The sequence below is a fragment of the Ambystoma mexicanum genome, chromosome 11, assembly GCF_040938575.1.
Source record: "Ambystoma mexicanum isolate Mex_15411 chromosome 11, UKY_AmexF1_1, whole genome shotgun sequence".
Classification (NCBI taxonomy): domain Eukaryota; kingdom Metazoa; phylum Chordata; class Amphibia; order Caudata; family Ambystomatidae; genus Ambystoma; species Ambystoma mexicanum.
In genome coordinates this window covers 778,623,257-778,636,078 of record NC_090934.1, presented here as the reverse complement: position 1 = coordinate 778,636,078, position 12,822 = coordinate 778,623,257, and the positions used below count along the sequence as shown (strand labels likewise).

Genomic DNA, 12,822 nt, shown 5'->3' with positions numbered 1-12,822 from the left:
GGGCATAGTGTTTGGTTGAGGGATGGAGGTCATGGGGCATAGTGTTTGATAGGGGGTGGGGGCCATGGGGCATAGTGTTTGGTTGAGGGGTGGGGGCCATGGGGCATAGTGTTTGGTAGGGGGTGGGGGCCATGCGTCACAGTGTTTGGTTGGGGGGTTGGGGCATAGTGTTTGGTTGAGGGGTGGGGCCAGGGAGCATAGTGTTTGGTTGGGGGCCATGGGGCATAGTGTTTGGTTGAGGGGTGAGGCCATGTGGCATAGTGTTTGGTTGGGGAGTGGGGGCCATGGGGCATATTGTTTGGTTGGGGGGCATGGGTCATAGTGTTTGGTTGAGGGGCAGGGGCCATGGGGCATAGTGTTCGGTTGAGGGGTGGGGGCCATGGGGCATAGTGTTTGATTGGGGGCCATGGGGCTTAGTGTTTGGTAGGGGGTGGGGGCCATGGGGCTAGTGTTTGGTTGGGGGGTGGGGGCCATGGGGCATACTGTTTGCTTGGGGGACATGGGCATAGTGTTTGGTTGAGGGGTGGGGGCCATGGGTCATAGTGTTTGGTTGGGGAGTGGCGGTCATGGGCATATTGTTTGGTTGGGGGCCATGGGGCATACTGTTTGGTTGAGGGGTGGGGGCCATGGGGCATAGTGTTTGGTTGGGGGGTGGGGGCCATTGGGCATAGTGTTTGGTTGAGGGGTGGGGGCAATGGGGCACAGTGTTTGGTTGAAGGGTGGGGGCCATTGGGCACAGCGTTTGGTTGGGGGGTTGGGGTATAGTGTTTGGTTGAGGGTTGGGGGCCATGGGGCATAGTGTTTGGTTGGGGGCCCTGGGGCACAGTGTTTGGTTGAGGGTGGGGGCCATGGGGCATAGTGTTTGGTTGGGGGCCATGGGGCAAAGTGTTTAGTTGAGGGTGGGGGCCATGGGACACATTGTTTGGTTGGAGTTGGGGGCCATGGAGCATAGTGTTGCAGCACTCCAGAGTGAACCCAATAATAAAGCCAAAACAGGCACAATTAGAAGATATACATCCTTTGCGTTTTGTGGAAACCTAACTCAACAAAGGCCATACTCCTCCTGGCCAACCCAAAGAGCAAAGTTGAGCTGTCCAAAATAACGGAATGTCCAATCAAGGGTCAATAAAATATATATACTTTAATTAAACAGATGATATGCAATAACTAAATGGAAATAAATGATAATAATGGAAAATGTGTAGTACACAATGCAAGTTTGAAATATAAATAAACACTGTTACTCCTCAAAAATGTGTACTGGAGGACCCGAATTAAAGATATATTGAATCAACAGCTGAATGAAGTGGAGGGACCCCCCCACTTAAACCTAAGCAGAGACATTCGTATGGACTAATTGATGTTGTAATTATGTGTAAATAGTATTCATAATGTTAGTATATACTAGTATTCGAAAAAGCATAGTATTTATAAGGTCGAAATGTCATTACCATGATGTAATAAGGTGGCAAGGCACAGAATGGACAATAGGATTTTCTGTACACAGACAGAAAATCGCTCTGGCTAAATGCCTTTAATGAAAATGCATGTAACCAAAAATGTGGCTAAAATGAGAAGAAACTGAGTAGTGCTCAAAGTGTGTAAATTGAGGTAATTTTAAAGTTGAGACATTCGTGGACACCATGCTTTCAGAAACTTGACGAATGGGCAGGACCTAGACTTTTAATTAGGCCATGTTTGAAACCTTATCTGAAGAGTGCAGCTGCATCGACTATAAATTGAACGGAATACCGGAGGAAAGTTGCTTAAGACTGTGCAGGAAAGGTGGGGGCAGATTGCTCACTCACATTTTGCTATAAAAATGAGCTCTGTGTGATGCTGGGGGTGGTTGAGGCTGGGAGCTCGACCACGGCACTAAGGCTGCTCTGTGGCAGCAGTGGCATTAAATAAACCTCTATGAACTTTAACAGTCTCTTTGCCAAATCTTTGAGTTGTCCTTATTGAACTGTGTTGGAGTATGTGACTCCTGCACCCCAACCTCCTTGAGGTGCAGCTATCTTGTCTTAAGGTATTCGAGGGCGAGCTCTGATTCTATGGGCCCATCAGAGGTCACTTGGTCCTCGTTTACATTTGGTAGCGAGGAGGATGGTTCTTAACCATCAACTATTAATTAAAATAAGACACCTAATGGCCGTTGACACAAAGTAACTGTAGGTCTTTGGCAAAATCACGAGTCCTTCACCAATTCGGGCTGAGTAGACTGTGAAGCTCCCCGTAGACAATGGTAGTGTAATTGAGACTGCAGTCGGGACCTGGAGGGGCTCATGCTTATAAACATCTCCATTCCCATTCCTACGGGCAGCTGACTAGACGAAAACCTGAAGAAGGCAGTGATCACAAGAACAAAAAGGTGAGTGAAAACTGCCCTAGCCGGTAGAGACAGGGACACAGGGAAAAAGAATAACGACAGTCAAGATTTGGGAACAAACCAAAACCATAACAGCATCAAAAAATCAATATCAAGAGTAAAATATTAATGAGAGGCAGACATGTATGCAGGTGGCCAGAGTTGTGTTTGACTTTGTTACATGTCACAGTATGTATATGTCTAATTTTTCATGCTATGGCTGTTCATGGCATAACTGTCTGTGTGCACTGTAAAAACATTGGAACTAGTATAAAAAATGATATTTTAACGTAAATTTAAAAATAATTGGCGTCAATCCAAGGTTTTGAAATTGCAAAAAAATTGCATTAAAATAGGTGATCGGATATTATGATTTAAGGCACACAAATTCATGGTGATTTCACCCCAAAAAGAGTTAAACAGCCTGTGAAAAGTGCAAAAAGCTGGTGCACTTTAAGCAAACACATTTTTTTCAAACCAGCATCTATGGAGTTAAATATGTGATGTCCTCGTAGCAGGCAAGATAACTGATAAATCATGCTAGGAACGATGGATTTTCGCATTAAAATGGCGAAGTTATATTGATTTATAGAAGTACTGTTCTCGTGCGTTAAGCGTGCGCTGAGAAGAAAGGAATGCACAATGTGGTAATGGTTTAACTTTGAAGTATAGGCGAGGTCCGGTTAGAACAAGGAACTGTGACCTGCGAAGTGTGTTTTATAGTAGACTGTCTGTATGAGGTTACAAGTAGTGATCAAAGGTAGTGATTTTTATGGTTTAACATCAGAGCAACTGGCTGGAAGAACGCACAGTTGAAAGCTAACGTGTCAGGGGATCATGAGAGAAATGAATCATGCGAAAGGAATGTGCAAATAGCAGCCCTTGAGATAAGCACTGCGAACGCTCTATGCATGCCTTGCAAGGTTGTCTGAATCGCACACAGAGTATTATAAAAAGACAGGCTGTACTTCATGTGAAATGCAGATTGCAGAATGCAAAGAATCATCCTGAAGCATTGTTGCAGATTATGGAATAAAAGGCCCACATTTAAAGATAGGAGAAATGCATTAGTTTACTGATAACCTGTGCGCTTCTATCATGTCTTATGAGACGCATCTGTATGTGAATATTCAGTAGCGCCTAGAGGCCTTATTCTCTGTGATACATACTTATGCTGCCTTGTAACATTCAAGATAAGCATGCTTACGCCCTTTTAAATCCCCTACCCTCTCCATTCCTGCGCTATTCAGAATGAGAAACAAGTAGCATTTGAAGGCCAACATTAGCAATTTACGAAGAGGTTACTTCTCTTCTAGTATAGAAACAAGATACCTTTTAGCATCCGGGAAAGTGTGCAGCCTGCAGCATTAATGTAGGACTGTATGTGAAAAGATACATGCAGCCCAGAATAGGCAGATTAGAAGCTGCCAGGAAGGTGTCTTTATCCAGGCAGACTGAGAGTAGGAGTGGGACATGGTTTTCGAATTGCGTTGCCTTTAGAGATCGAGAGGGCAAGTGCCTGTAGTAGGCAATATGTCAATGCTCACTATCATAATGGAAACAACCCCATAGCCAGTGAAACTATGAGTGGTGCCTCGATGAAAAACATACCCTGAGAAGGAAATCACTGTGAAGGGCTGACGATTTTGAAAGGTTTAGAGACTGGCAATTAAGAAATGTTAGGCAATAAAAGATTAAATGAGATGCCCAGGATCACACAGTGTTTAAGGGGTGAAACTGGGATTTGTGCCAATATTGTAATTCCTGCATTTGAGCACCTTCTCTTCCAGCTCTTAACATGAACTAAAACAATCTAGTGTTATAAAATGACTTGCAAAAGTACGCAACCCGCATTTTCAAACCTGACAATTTTTAAAACCAAAATATTACAGAAGGGGGTTACACAACGTGGGAATGATTTTAGCATCAGTTTCTCCATTATCAAGGGGAGTTCCAGCATGCAAGTAGGTAAAACCTCACCAGAAGAGAGGACAGTAATGCAAGGGATCATATATGATCTGACCAGGATCACTGTGCCGTCTGCTGGCATAGCCAGGATACAAGCATGAACACTTTGGCTGCACAGTCTCAAATTTGCATACTTGTTTTCCGCTTGGACAGATATTCTATGCACTTCTTTTAAGGGATTGCTTAGGTTTTAAGAATGCCCAGCTGAGTAAACTAATTTCAACCCCTATCTGGTGCAGGAACAGTGCTGTTAATCGCGCCGCTTGTGCTGCAAACCCAAGTAAATGTGCAGGTATGTTTGTGAATTTCAGATTTAAAGATGGTTCAGCCAGTCTTACTGGGATGTGCCCTTCTGATCTTTCACATGAACACATATCCCTGCAATAAGTGCTTAACACACTGAGACAACTTCTGAACCTCCGTGGATGAATATGGATTTCTACTTTGGCTATTGCACACGATCAGCAACATTCCCACAGAGGGGAAGTAACGCTACAAAGGTCGTGTTACCCAAACTATGTATTCCACAATGAAAATGAAAGGCATTGCATGTTTTAATTGATCATGGCAAAATGTACTTGTCAAAACCGACAGGCAATGGGTTTGGAGCCTCAGCAGCATGCAATCAAATTTTCCTGGCACGTGCTATTTAAGCCTGATGTAAACTGGAATCTTACTTCAGACCAGGCAGCATCATGGGGGGCACTGGGCAGCCACCCTATGTGCCCTCCAATAAAAACGTCTCTGGGGTCTACTGTCGCCTGGCAAGGAATAAGCAATTCCTAGTAGCATGGAGCACACAGAAGCCCAAAGGCATTGTGGTGCTATTACAAGGAAGGGGCTTTCAGATTACAATAAAAAGGCATACACTAGGGGCTGCGTGACGAAGCATCGCCTGTAGTTATAGGACAAATAGATATATATTGTAATTACTATGAATGAGCTGCACATTAAGCTCACACTGGATAGAGTATATTAAGTAAAACACAGCATAGTGGTTAATTTAGCAAAAGGGGGATGAGTACAGACACCGCTGGGGAAATGATAGAGGTAGGTAACCAAAGTAGGGTTGAGAGTTTGCGGGAAATGAGGAGGGATGGCTCCGCCCTAAGTTCGCTAGAGAAAGTATTCCATGCTTCGAGGACAAGACGGGGGAGCTTAGCCCTGTGGCATTAGCTCATTTGGTTAATGGGGACAGCAGCTGGTGCCAAGGAGTACATGAGCATGAGCAGTGGGGGGTAGCTCAGGATTTAAGAAGTGCTTGCCTCTCGTATTGCATGCTGAAAAAGCTTCTCATCTTGGTAGGCACTGCATCGACGAGTGTTTATGTGTCTATATATTGTTAAGTGCTGTATGGAAACAGAATGCTAGTAGTAGTGATGAATTTTAACTCTTAGTTTGCAGGGTGAGCACGCCTAATTGACTTATTAAATTGGGATTTTATTCCTTGCATTGGGAGGGGGAATTCAAGGCTGTCTATGACCATCCTGCACACCCAATAGGGGAACCAGTGATGACAATGAAACAGGTCTTAGCTCCATTTTTATTTCTTTATATTGTGGGGTGGCAAGCAGCCTGGTGCAGGTAGGCAACGTGACCCTGGCTGAGCATCACAGAAGATATTGGCTGGATCAGTGCGCCAGCAGTCCCAGTGACGCATATATGCAGGACTACCAGCAACTTAGGCAAATGGAATTTGGCAGTCAGAGTATGAATGCTGCTCCCTATAAGCATGTGTGGCTCTGAAAGAGCTAGAGAATGGGGGTTATAGTCTCATCTAGCTGCCTCCTCGCTCTCAACCCCTTTCTGGGCTGGCAGTGATCCTTCAAAGGGCAGAATCTGTGTCTGTGCATAGCTGTGAATGTCACCAGTCTCATACATGTCACTCAATGGTGTGCTGTTTGGACACTTGGCTTTCATACCCTTTGTTTGCAGACACCTTGGCACAGATATTGCTTTGTATTTCTGATATGTGGACTTTTAGTTAAGTCTATTGTGTATGTGCGTTGTATGGCAGAGGCACAGTGTTCCCATTTTTGTGAACTGCCTTTGATGATGTTGATAGGTGCTTAATTTTAGAAAAATGTATTCGTATGAATTATTTGTTAATGCCTTCACATTAGTCCAGTCCAGATGTCCTTGAGCTGGAAAAAAACATTGCTGACATTTCAGTGGATTCCAGGCTGTAGGCCAGGATTTGTGATGTCATATTTCTGTGGGCTTGGACAGTAAATTGCACATTTTAGGAGCCATGTTTTCCAAAATGCCTTGCAGAGAGAGAAGCCACCGGCACACTGGTTGGTGTGAGGTGGCCTAGCTTGCTCCCAAATTCCCACCAAGATATATACGCCCCACCAACTTCCAAAGTCATCAGCCGCCGCTGGGCTGAACTGACCCTAGTAGCAGCATCAGTTAAATAAACTAGCGCTTTGTAAGACTTACATTCGTGATTTTAAAAAATTAGCCTTTCCTCCATGGGTAGCCAGTGCACAGCTCGTCTGATGCAAAATCATGTGTATTCTTTCAATGAATACTGAGAGTTGCGCACAGCAGCACTCTGCACTTTTAGAGCTTGTGAAGATTTTGTAAAATGCCTGCAAGAATGGCAGTGCAGTAATACAATTTAACACTGATAATGACACGAGAAATGAATGAGCAGGTGTTGTAAGTATGGTGGGGAAAGGAAAGGGCCGGAGGCATTAGCATATGTGGTAGTGAAAGGGAAGTATTGACACAGGGACGTCGATCCACCAAAATAATAGAGGTAATGGAAGTGACATGTCATGGCCCTTGACCTCGGATGATATCACTGTAGGAAAAGATTTAAACATTTTCCTTATTTTAGGGTAGCAAAAGAGACCGTGGGGCAACAAGGGATACCTCAGGGGGTGCAGCCACGACCCCTGGTGACCCCCAAATGACGTCCCTGCAATGACACTCAAACGATAAGTGCAACAATACGGAGTGTAGCATGTAACCTGGAATGACATGAGCAAGGGTTATTTTACAGCTACAGAAGTAGTGTTAGAATTAAAAGAGGTAGCGATAAACTTCATGAGATGAGAAGCAAGCAAATTTACATGGGGTTTTAAATCAACGTGCGGGCAGGAGCAGGCACTGCCCTGTAGCTGAATGGTCCATTGCCATTCATGTGTTCTATCATTTTTAATTTAGAATGCCCCCTGAAACTGAAGGAGGTTACTGGGTCATTTGCGACCTGCTTTTGGGGAATTTTGGGGATAGCACACATGTAGTGAAGGGGTTTTTTGGGGTGCTCCTACAGGCTTTTCCTAGGAGCTCCACCGTGAGGGGTAGGACAGTTTGCATGGAGTCATACCAGGGGTGGTATTTTATAATTTTGTGATTCAGGTGTTATAGGATTTAGATGAATGAAGAAAGGTTTGAATGGCAATATGTGAAAGCATGATGATAGGGTTTAGATTGCCAAGGAAAGCATGTTTTATGTAGAACATGCCCCATTTCGGGATAAGCACGATTTTGAGGCATGAAAGCAATAGAAGGTCAATGAGAATGCTTGGGTGAAAAAACGTAAGAGGATTCGCCCTGTTCCTGCACTTTAATACAGCGGTCAGAAGAAACATGAACCCAGAGCCCACATAATAGGGGACGATAGGCTTACGGTGACGATCAAAGATTGCATCAAAGGGGTTTGTTTACACCCCATGTCGGGGTATTGATTAGAAGGCAGGTATACGTGTGTCCAGCTGGTGTTTGTCTAGTCTGTCAAGTGTCTGTTATACATGTCCTGTTGTATGTCACATGTAAGGAATTTTGTCTCCTTGTTGGTTGAAATCAAGTAGGGGTTTTATGCGATTCTATAGTTGAGAAGGAATCGCACACAGATTGATGTTCTTTGAGTAAATTGGCGGCATAAATAATTTGGCGGGAAGAGATTGGATTGGAGCTTGTGGAATTTGGTGCTCGCTCATAGTAATGGGAGTGTTGGACTCACATAAGGATATCGTTAGAAACAGACTTAAACCCGGAAAACATTGCTCCAATTGGAGGAGTGGGTTAAAGGTACCGCCCACAAGATGTTTATGCCATGGCCACAAATTGAGTCTTCATCTAAATCCATCTTACAACGCATGGCAACTTACTTGCATGCCGCATATACAAGAAAAAAGTTAGAAAACGCTATGCTGTTCTCAAATTGTGAAAAATTGAAGAACAAGGAAAGGAGGAAGAGCCTCCAGAAGCTTGGTTGCAAAAAATATGCACTGAGGGGGGTGAGACACCTGCAGCGACGCCTGCCACGCCTGAAACAGGAACCGAGGCAAGTAAGCCAGACGGGCTTCACCCATTAAAGAAAGCTAAAAGCAGCCACAGGGTATAGCATACCCCGCTTATGAGTCGCCTACATAAAGAAGTAACAAAAATCAAGGGAAGGATAAGGACAAGAATCTCACATCCCTAGCCCCAAGGGACAAGGGGAGACGTGATGATGCGTTAATAAAGGAGGGGATCAGGCACAGACAAGTGCATCTCTCGATAAGGGGAGAGAGGGAAAGAAGAGGAAAGGAAGTGAAGACAGAATTGATGAGATAGCATTTACAAGGGACGGAAGGATAAGAAGGAAAGTTAGACTAAGGCGAGTACAGCTTTATCGCGAAGAGCAAGAAGAGTAGCTTGATCGCAAACCAGAGAGCAGCCTATGAACAAGACAGACAGAAACAGTAGAGGTTATAAGAAAAGCAAAGGGTACGTGAAAGAAGGGATGAGGAAGTTCAAAGGAAAGATGAACGTAGAAATAAGGAGAAAAGGAAGAAGATAGGGTCAGAGAAGAGGCGAGGAAGCACAAAAGGATTGGTCACAAGAATAAATAAGCAAATAAATAAATAAATAAATTTGGAAATACTGAAAATGAGTGGTTATCTTGAATAAAAAATGAATAAAGGGAAAATTGAGGAATGGGGACAATTGGGCAAATGAATAAAAGGATAAGGGATATACTCAAAAGCATAAAGCGAAAAAAAAGCAAAAAGTGGAAAACAAATAGCACTTATGAGGTTTCCTGGCCAACAGAAAAAAGGAGCGTTGGACAATAAAAAACATCAAGAGATCATGAAGACCAAGAAAAGGAGTATGGCTGATAAAATTGGGTCAATTAAACGAAGGAAACTCGCACAAGCCATTTTAAGTAAATATGGTTAAGTAAGCAAAACAACTTGTGAATGCCAGTAACAATTTTGATTTATTTTACAAACAAGCTATGAACCTCTTGCATGGAAGCACAAGAAATTGTCTGCATGGCCTTAAATTAGGGAGAAAAAGAAAAAAATGTAAGTACTAGTTCACGCCAAAAGGGTGTGAACACACAATCGATCAACACTAAAGGTAAGAGGATCCAGGTGAGTAACAGGAAAAAGGGAGAAAGAGACACAATGTCTTCAAAAGTTAGCTGTTTTTCCCAAGACAGGTACAACAGGTGTGGAAAGAGTAGAAAATGGATAACAACATGGCCATTTCAGACGACCACAGAAAACAGAAGTAACATTGTAGGTGAGTAATCATTTTCATGTTCATAATGTCAAAAGGATTGTTATGATAGAGGTATGCAAGCATTAGAATAGGCAAACATTAATGGGAACAATAAAGGTGGAGGCACGTAGTAAGAATTGGTGCCATAGTCCTGGAAGACAGGGGTAGGCTAGATCAAGTTAGACGGGGACAGTGTGCAGTGAAACACCTCTGTTTTATCTCCCTAGGATGAACACAAAGCACAAGCATAGACCATGGTTCAACTAACAACAAGAAAAGAATAGGAAGAATGGCTGCTAAGCTGAAGAGGTATGTGCAGCTAACCAGCAAGAATGTACTGCTAAACTGAGGAAGTATGTGCAGCTAACAAGCAAGTATTTACTGCTAACCTGGAAGAATGCAGCTAAGCTGACCAAAGAACCGAGCCGAAACTAAGTATCCCGCGGGGTGGTTGGAAAATAGCTGTTTATGTGTACCAAAGAAATAGGGGAGAATGACCCAGAGAGTATTTTTGTTAGCAGAAAAGGAGGAAAAGGGGTTAAAGTCGGGAAGAAAACCGGACCCCTTGCCAATGCCCGAATGACTTTTGCCTTTATTTTGAATTTCTACAGACAACGCGGATCCCTAAGGATGTTTCTGTCATCTACTACGGACGTGCCTAGAAGACCAGGAAAGAAGAAGACATCTTTCTTTAATTTGTTTTGTCTCCTTAGGGTTGCATGTGGCACCCGGAAGGGGAAAATTTGTCCCATGAAGGACGAGGAGTATTGTGTGTTATTTGAAAACAAAATCATTTTTCTAAGCCAGCTTACACAGAGCTAGGGGGGTATTTTGGTTATGGTGTGAAAATGACCCACAAAAGGGAAATGTTTAAAAGAAAATGTTTTGTAGCTTGTCTAGGAGGCAGGGGTGTCAAATAAGAGGGAATGTCTTGCAATTTCTAGGGAATAAGGTATAAGAGCAAATAAAGAGGTTTTAAGGAAATGGGTTGGTAGGAAATGTGTTAAATAGTAGAGACCTGTTATTTTACAAAAGAAACTCATTCCGTTTTATATTACAGGTATACGTCGAGGGACCTGTATGCCTTTGGAAATTAACGTTGAACCGCCTGAGGAGAGAGGGAGGTCGTAGAGAAACCCAGTGAAAGCCTGACGCTGAATTGTATCTGCAAAAAGACTCCCCCAACCCTGCATCCCCTCTTGTGGACTCATTGAACAATGAACCCTTTTGAAAGAGAGACACTCTGGAAAAAAACTGAACTTCTTGTGAAAAGGAAAAAACAATAGACTTCTGGTCTAAGCATCAAAAGAATCTGGGAGACTGACTGTGAAAACTTTACAATGGAAGGGAAAAGGCGACAGGACACAGATGGCCCACCGACGCCAACTAATGACAACAAAAAAGGAAGATACAGAAAATAAAAGAGTGTGGAAAAGAGGGAAGGACAAAGTGAAAATGATATGCATGGGCAGGAGAAGGTGATCAAGGAGAGACTGTACTTTGTTGGGGTGGGAGTTGCAGACAAGGTACAACATACGAAGAAACAATGGGCTAATGGGTTACCTCAAAGCTTGACCAAACCTCTCGAGTCTCACAGTGGCTGTGAATCGTCCAAGGCATACAGTTAGATTAAAGACAAATGATTACAGGAAGTGGGGCTTACATGGAAGGAGATGGCACACACATGATTGTTTTAAATAACAATACGTTAGTATGTGCCAAATTATAAGATTTTGTTAAGATGTTTTAGATAAATATTAAGGAGAATAGACATTGTATATGGTTCAAAGTTGTTGTTTTACAAACAAAAAACTTTCAAGACGTGGGAGTGTACTGGAGGACCTGAATTAAAGATATATTGAATCAACAACTGAATGAAGTGGAGGGCACCCCCCCACTTAAACCTAAGCAGAGAAATTCATATGGACTAATTGATGTTGTAATTATGTGTAAATAGTATTCATAATGTTAGTATATACTAGTATTCAAAAAAGCATCGTATTTATAAGGTCGAAAATGTCATTACCATGATGTAATAAGGTGCACGGCACAGAATGGACAATAAGATTTTCTGTACACAGATAGAATATCGTACTGGCTAAATGCCTTTAATGAAAATGCATGTAACCAAAAATGTGGCTAAAATTAGAAGAAACTGAGTAGTGCTCAATGTGTGTAATATGAGGTAATTTTAAAAGTTGAGACATTCGTGGACACCATGCTTTCAGAAACTTGACGAATGGGCAGAACCTAGACTTTTAATTATGCCGTGCCTGAAACCTTCTCTGAAGAGTCCAGCTGCATTGACTATAAATTGAACGGAACACCAGAGGAAAAATCAGACTTGCATGCTAGAGCGTATATCATTCTGAAGGGTTAGTTCAATTAAAAATAATTGCCAATGAGGTAATCTTTAACGATGAAGTTGCTTAAGACTGTGCAGGAAAGGTGGGGGCAGATTGCTCCCTCAAATTTTGCTATAAAAATGAGCTCTGTGTGATGCTGGGGGTGGTTTAGGCTGGGAGCTCGACCACGGCACTAAGGCTGCTTTGTGGCAGCAGTGGCATGAAATAAACCTCTATGAACAGTCTATTTGCCAAATCTTTGAGTTGTCCTTATTGAACTGTGTTGGAGTATGTGACTCCTGCACCCTACCTCCTCGAGGTGCAGCTATTTTGTCTTAAGGTATTCGAGGGCGAGCTCTGATTCTATGGGCCCGTCAGAGGTCACTCGGTCCTCGTTTACAAATGTATTCTTTTTCCATGTGTTTAATGAAAAGGGGGGGTTGAAAAATCCTCCTGTCACGCCCGCCGTGCCTACCGCCCCACCCACATTTACTTTTTGGCCGACTATAGGCATCATGTAAGGTGCTTTCGGCCCTCTGTTAAAATCAATTGTGCACCCTGCCCTAAACTAAACACATGCACCTGCTGTTTAAGTAAACGTTCAGTACAGTGCACTGAAAGCATGGTTGGATTGGACCC

At 43.1% G+C, this 12,822-nt stretch overlaps 1 long non-coding RNA gene across 1 annotated transcript in view; it reads left to right on the top strand.

Moving 5' to 3' along the window:
- The window catches only part of LOC138503738 (uncharacterized), a 278,195-nt gene extending 265,765 nt beyond the window's left edge, over positions 1 to 12,430 (top strand). The window contains exon 2 of the long non-coding RNA XR_011279692.1: positions 10,066 to 12,430. This is a non-coding gene — a long non-coding RNA (uncharacterized lncRNA). The remainder of the gene's footprint in view (positions 1 to 10,065) is intronic.
- Positions 12,431 to 12,822: the final 392 nt, after the last annotated feature.